Source organism: Rutidosis leptorrhynchoides, chromosome 3 (assembly GCF_046630445.1).
Source record: "Rutidosis leptorrhynchoides isolate AG116_Rl617_1_P2 chromosome 3, CSIRO_AGI_Rlap_v1, whole genome shotgun sequence".
NCBI lineage: Eukaryota > Viridiplantae > Streptophyta > Magnoliopsida > Asterales > Asteraceae > Rutidosis > Rutidosis leptorrhynchoides.
In genome coordinates, this window is record NC_092335.1 from 270,192,320 (window position 1) to 270,199,880 (window position 7,561).

Consider the following 7,561-nt stretch of genomic DNA (forward strand, 5'->3'; position numbering starts at 1 on the left):
ATTTCACATTAATAAGTTACATTATACCTTCTTCGAATCTGATTCAACGGTTATTTACTATCCTACTTACACCCACAGATATACGAATCCGTTCATCACAGAATAACCATTTTTATTCAATTTTATATTAGGATTTTGACCTATCAGAATCCGACAAGTGGCATAATGAAGAAAACATTGAACAAAATAAAATTTGTTAGAAACAAACAAATTAATTATGAGAAATTTTGTTAAGAATCCACGCTAACTGTTCCTAGCTAACTATTCCTAGTTAACTATTAATTCCGTATTAGCTTTTATTTATCGCAATTTATTTATCGCAATTTATTTATCGCATTTTATTTATCGCAATTTTAATTCTCGCAATTTTATTTATCGCCATTTAATTTTTGTTATTTATTTTACGCACTTTAAATATCGGGACACGTATACAAGGTTTTAACATATCATATCAACGCATCTATATATATTATTTGGAATAACCATAGACACTCTATATGCAGTAATGCTGGAGTTAGCTATACAGGGTTGAGGTTGATTCTACAATAATATATATAGTTTGAGTTGTGATTGAGTCTGAGACATGTACACGGGTCACGATACGTATTAATTAATTCGAATATTATATATTAAGCTATATAGGAATTATTGGACTGTTACTGTGGACTATCGACTGTGGACAATTAAAATGAATTAAAATATTGATTATAACATATGAAACTAAACATTCCTTCAAGTTTGCCACTTTATTTCATCTTAAACCTCATTTGTATCTTGACGATTACAATCTGCGTTCAAACCTTTCATGATTCTTGAAAACACCTCAATCGAGAGGATGAACCCACCGAACTTCATCTACGAAAGAAAAGATTGATACATATAGTTATGCACCTGAAAACACTCAGAACCTGAGTAAACGTTTAACATGTATATATGCTAGCTCCTTTGGCGTTGTTACTACCGAAAATAACTTTACAATTCCTTTCCCAATTAGCCAATTTTGTCATAGCTCCAGCAAATCAACTTTGACTTTCGTTCGGATTAAACTTATTATAACTTGATTTATAAGCCTGCCTTTCGTCATCGTTACCGGGGAACTGTTTATATTTCACCACATTAACAGAAACTTATCAGCAACTTCATTACTCATCGACTTAAGTTCTCCGAAGAATCATTATATTTGTTCGTTAAAACCCTATCATGTACTTATCCGCATCTTGTAACAAGAATTGCCATACCAATTACCGAGAATCAGCAAATCTGTATTGTGAATCTCGTAACGTTTCCACATCAACAGTTATATGTATCCATATAACATTTATCTCTTAGAACTATGATCTTCCATTCTGAAATTCTGAAAAGCACCCAGTCTGCGAATTAATACTCTAAATTTTGAAAAGTTGAATGAAGCAACAAAAACTATAAACGACCTCAACAGCCAAAAGTTGATGATAAAGAATTGTATGTTTGCAAAGCTCAGAAAAGGTTTGAACCTGAAAAACTAATTGAGCAAACTACGAAGGAGTCTCTGAACAAATCACAAGGACTAAACTTGTACATTAAGAATCCTGCTGATTCTGTTTCTGATGAAATCATTAGCGAATACCTTGCTTCTGACTCCAAACTCTTGCGGACAAATTTTCTTCACCATCTTTCGATATTAGAAATTCCAAGATATCATCGTATCTTTCATTATAAATATCCTCCATATTTCTGAAGATATTTTTATAACTATTTTTATCTGAAATCATTAATCAATTCATGCTATCAGTGTTACATCATATAGAAACTATTAGTTCTATATTCTGTAAACTGTCGAGCTTAAAATATGAATGTTATTGAAGTAACGTTGGGAACTGATGCATGAGTTAGTATAATATATTGACACTTGATCAACGTGATTATATTATAGTAAGTCATGCTGAGTTTCTAATGGAACGTGATGATTCACAGATCATAACGTCATCACGTGTCATGTTACATAACTCTTTCATTCTACTTAACTCCTGAACATATCAAGAAAATATATTCTTGATAGTTCTATCCTCAGTGATTCTGATAATTTGACAAATCAAATCGTGCTATTACGTACTTTCTTGTTTAGAACATTAAGTTCATCCAAAAATCCATACTTACGAATTCTGGACCGTTACTCGCTTTACTAGAGGTCGAGAAGAGAATAAAAAGGCAAAGAGCTCTAATGGTGTATCCTATCGTATACATGCATAAAAGGCATAATGGTTGCATAAAAGTAGCATCAGGAAGATTGGAAACGACAGTTTTGTGGAATTATCCATCCAGCGTTCTCCACTGTACACATTGCTCCGTCATGCGTAAGCCTTGAAGGCCGCCTAGCGCGTAAGCCCTGGCCGGAGAACGCCACTTTCAGCATAAATTTCGGATCACAAGTAACAGAATGTATCATCATCTGACACGTGTCCCCAAACAATCCAGTGGATCTGACACTATAAATAGACCCCTTGGGTCGTCATTTTGCAGGGTTCAGACATTCTGACAAATTTGAGAGCAGAGACTTCATCTCTTTCTTTCTCTAGCACTTTCTCTCACTATAAGTCATCCGGGTCACAATTCTTCGCTCTACGGACGGCAGATTGATTAAGCCACCCCACAAGTTTCTATACTTGTGAACCGGGTCTGCAGCGATTATTTCCCAAGCGTAAACATCAATCGGCAACACTCGCCCACCTAAAGCTTGATTACTTCTAGTAACGTGTTGGCACACTAAGCCTTACCTCATAAGGAAATATGTGTTAACAAGCTCCAAAATATACGAGAAAATATCAAGCCCAAAAAAAAAACAACACAGAGGTTTTAAACCGTGGATATTAATACGAATAGCAATATAAAAACACGGTAGAATTAAGAATAATATCATCCCAAGGGCGAAGTAGAAGAAAACAGATTTCTCCGGTGGAAGTTGGAAAAGGAGAATGATCAATATGAAAGTTAGGAATATATCCAGAATTAAAATTGGATGAAGCATATTGATTGATGATTTGGAAGAATGAATTAAAATATAGAAATTGGAAGTGATGGGAAATAATGAAACGGAAGAAGTTCATTTAAAGTGAAAATAGCAGACAGAGCAATCGAGACAGGTGATCGCATTTAATTATAGAGATCTTATTTCCCATAAATCCCGAAGAATCAGATCTTATAGATTTCCAAGATTTTTTTTAAATCCCTTGAATTCCGGAATTCAGCCGTTACCATGTCAAAAGTTAAGACGAATATTTGATTCCTAATTTCACGCTTTGGTGATAGCTTCATTCGTACTCTTCGAATAATCGAATTATTTTATCTGTATTATTCAATAATGATAAAACTCTATTTATCGGCTCATATTCGTCAGGAAAACATATTTTTTGTTAGCCATGACGACCTCACTCAAATTTTGGGACGAAATTTCTTTAACGGGTAGGTACTGTGATGACCCGGGAATTTCCGACCAAATTTAAACTTAATCTTTATATGAAATCGACACGATAAGCAAAGTCTATTAAACCGAGTCTCAAAATGTTGGAAACTATTTTTCATGAGCGCATTTAACTTTCGACTGATTCTGATGATTCACGAACAACTGCTTGTAAATATATATAGATATATATATACATATAAATTTTTTGAAACATATTTGGAAATAATATACGAATTAGTTGCTAGACATAATTATGTGAAATAATATAAGGTATAATAATGTTGCTATTAAAATGAATTTATATATATAAAATATATATATATATATATATATATATATATATATATATATATATATATATATATATACACACACACACATGAGTGTTATACAAAAATATTATTGTAGGTACATTGTAATAGATCAAAAATTAAATATTCAAATCATGTTGTTATATAATATATTATATTATTGGTACATATTGTAGTGACCCGAACTTTTCCATGTTCTTATATATTAAATGAAATTGATATTTACATGATTAAATGTTTCCAACATGTTAAGCAATCAAACTTGTTAAGACTTGATTAATTGAAATAGGTTTCATGTAGACAATTGACCACCCAAGTTGACCGGCGATTCACGAACGTTAAAACTTGTAAAAACTATATGATGACATATATATGGATATATATATATATATGTGTGTATATATATATATATATGTATATATATATATATGTATATATATATATATATATATATATATATATAGTTAACATGATATTATGATAAGTAAACATATCATTAACTATATTAACAATGAACTACATATGTAAAAACAAGACTACTAACTTAATGATTTTGAAACGAGACATATATGTAACGATTATCGTTGTAACGACATTTAATGTATATATATCATATTAAGATATATTAATACATCATGATATCATGATAATGTAATAATTTAACATCTCATTTGATTTAATAAATAATGGGTTAACAACATTTAAGAAGATCGTTAACCTAAAGGTTTCAAAACAACACTTACATGTAACGACTAACGATGACTTAACGACTCAGTTAAAATGTATATACATGTAGTGTTTTAATATGTATTCATACACTTTTTGAAAGACTTCAAGACACTTATCAAAATACTTCTACTTAACAAAAATGCTTACAATTACATCCTTGTTCAGTTTCATCAACAATTCTACTCGTATGCACCCGTATTCGTACTCGTACAATACACAGCTTTTAGATGTATGTACTTTTAGTATATACACTCCAATGATCAGCTCTTAGCAGCCCATGTGAGTCACCTAACACATGTGGGAACCATCATTTGGCAACTAGCATGAAATATCTCATAAAATTACAAAAATATGAGTAATCATTCATGATTTATTTACATGTAAACAAAATTACACATCCTTTATATCTAATCCATATACCAACGACCAAAAACACCTACAAACACTTTCATTCTTCAATCTTCTTCATCTAATTAATCTCTCTCAAGTTCTATCTTCAAGTTCTAAGTGTTCTTCATAAATTCTACAAGTTCTAGTTTCATAAAATCAAGAATACTTCCAAGTTTGCTAGCTTACTTCCAATCTTGTAGAGTGATCATCCAACCTCAAGAAATCTTTATTATTTAAAGTAATATATCTTTCTAATACAAGGTAATACTCATATTCAATCTTTGATTCAATTTTTATAACTATAACAATCATATTTCTAGTGGAAATCTTACTTGAACTTGTTTTGGTGTCATGATTCTGCTTCAAGAACTTTCAAGCCATCCAAGGATCCTTTGAATCTAGATCCATTTTTATCATTTCCAGTAGCTTTATCCAAAAAACTTGAGGTAGTAATTATGTTCATAACATCATTCGATTCATACATATAAAGCTATCTTATTCGAAAGTTTAAACTTGTAATCACTAGAACATAGTTTAGTTAATTCTAAACTTGTTCGCAAACAAAAGTTAATCCTTCTAACTTGACTTTTAAAATCAACTAAACACATGTTCTATATCTATATGATATGCTAACTTAATGATTTAAAACCTGGAAACACGAAGAACACTGTAAAACCGGACATACGCCGTCGTAGTAACACCGCGGGCTGTTTTGGGTTAGTTAATTAAAAACTATGATAAACTTTGATTTAAAAGTTGTTCTTCTGGGAAAATGATTTTTCTTATGAACATGAAACTATATCCAAAAATCATTGTTAAACTCAAAGTGAAAGTATGTTTTCTAAAGTGGTTATCTAGACATCATTCTTTCGACTGAAATGACTACCTTTACAAAAATGTCTTGTAACTTATATTTCTGACTATAAACCTATACATTTTCTGTTTAGATTCATAAAATAGAATTCAATATGAAACCATAGCAATTTGATTCACTCAAAACGGATTTAAAATGAAGAAGTTATGGGTAAAACAAGATTGGATAATTTTTCTTGTTGTAGCAACGTGAAAATTAGTAACAAATCTATATTAATCATATCCTAGCTAACTTATATTGTATTATACATGTATTCTAATATATTATATAATTTTGGGATACCATAAACACGTATGCAAATGTTTTGACATATCATATCGACCCATGTGTATATATTATTTGGAACAACCGTAGACACTCTATATGCAGTAATGTGGGAGTTAGCTATACAGGGTTGAGGTTGATTCCAAAAGAATATATACTTTGAGTTGTGATCTAGCCTGAGACGTGTATACACTGGGTCGTGGATTGATTGAAGATAATATATATCAATTTTTTTCTGTACATCTAACGTTGGACAACTAGTTGTAGGTTACTAACAAGGACAGCTGACTTAATAAACTTAAAACATCAAAATGTATTAAAAGTGTTGTAAATATATTTTGAATATACTTTGATATATATGTACATATTTGTTATAGGTTCGTGAATCAACCAGTGGCCAAGTCTTACTTCCCGACGAAGTAAAAATCTGTGAAAGTGAGTTATAGTCCCACTTTTAAAATCTAATATTTTTGGGAATGAGAATACATGCAGGTTTTATAAATGATTTACAAAATAGACACAAGTACGTGAAACTACATTCTATGGTTGAATTATCGAAATCGAATATGCCCCTTTTTATTAAGTCTGGTAATCTAAGAATTAGGGAACAGACACCCTAATTGACGCGAATCCTAAAGATAGATCTATTGGGCCTAACAAACCCCATCTAAAGTACCGGATGCTTTACTACTTCGAAATTTATATCATATCCGAAGTGTGTCCCTGAATGATGGGGATATTCTTATATATGCATCTTGTTAATGTCGGTTACCAGGTGTTCACCATATGAATGATTTTTATCTCTATGTATGGGATGTGTATTGAAATATGAAATCTTGTGGTCTATTGTTACGATTTGATATATATAGGTTAAACCTATAACTCACCAACATTTTTGTTGACGTTTAAAGCATGTTTATTCTCAGGTGAATACTAAGAGCTTCCGTTGTTGCATACTAAAATAAGTACAAGATTTGGAGTCCATGTTTGTATGATATTGTGTAAAAACTGCATTCAAGAAACATATGTTGATGTAATATATTTCTATTGTAAACCATTATGTAATGGTCATGTGTAAACAGTATATTTTAGATTATCATTATTTGATAATCTACGTAATGCTTTTAAAACCTTTATTGATAAAATAAAGGTTATGGTTGTTTTAAAAATGAATGTAGTCTTTGAAAAATGTCTCATATAGAGGTCAAAACCTCGCAACGAAATCAATTAATATGGAACGTTTATAATCAATATGAACGGGACATTTCAGTTGGTATCCGAGCGTTGGTATTAGAGAACCAGAAAATTTGCATTAGTGTGTCTTATCGAGTTTGTTCGGATGCATTAGTGAGTCTGGACTTCGACCGTGTTTTCTTTAAAAATGATTGCTTAACATTTTTGTTGGAAACTATATATTTTTAACATGTGAATATTATATGATACATTAATCTCTTAACGTGTTTGATATTATGTGATAGATGTCTACCTCTAGAACAAGTCCCATTGACTCACCTAATAATAATGAAGAGTCAAATGTAAATTGGAATGATTCGT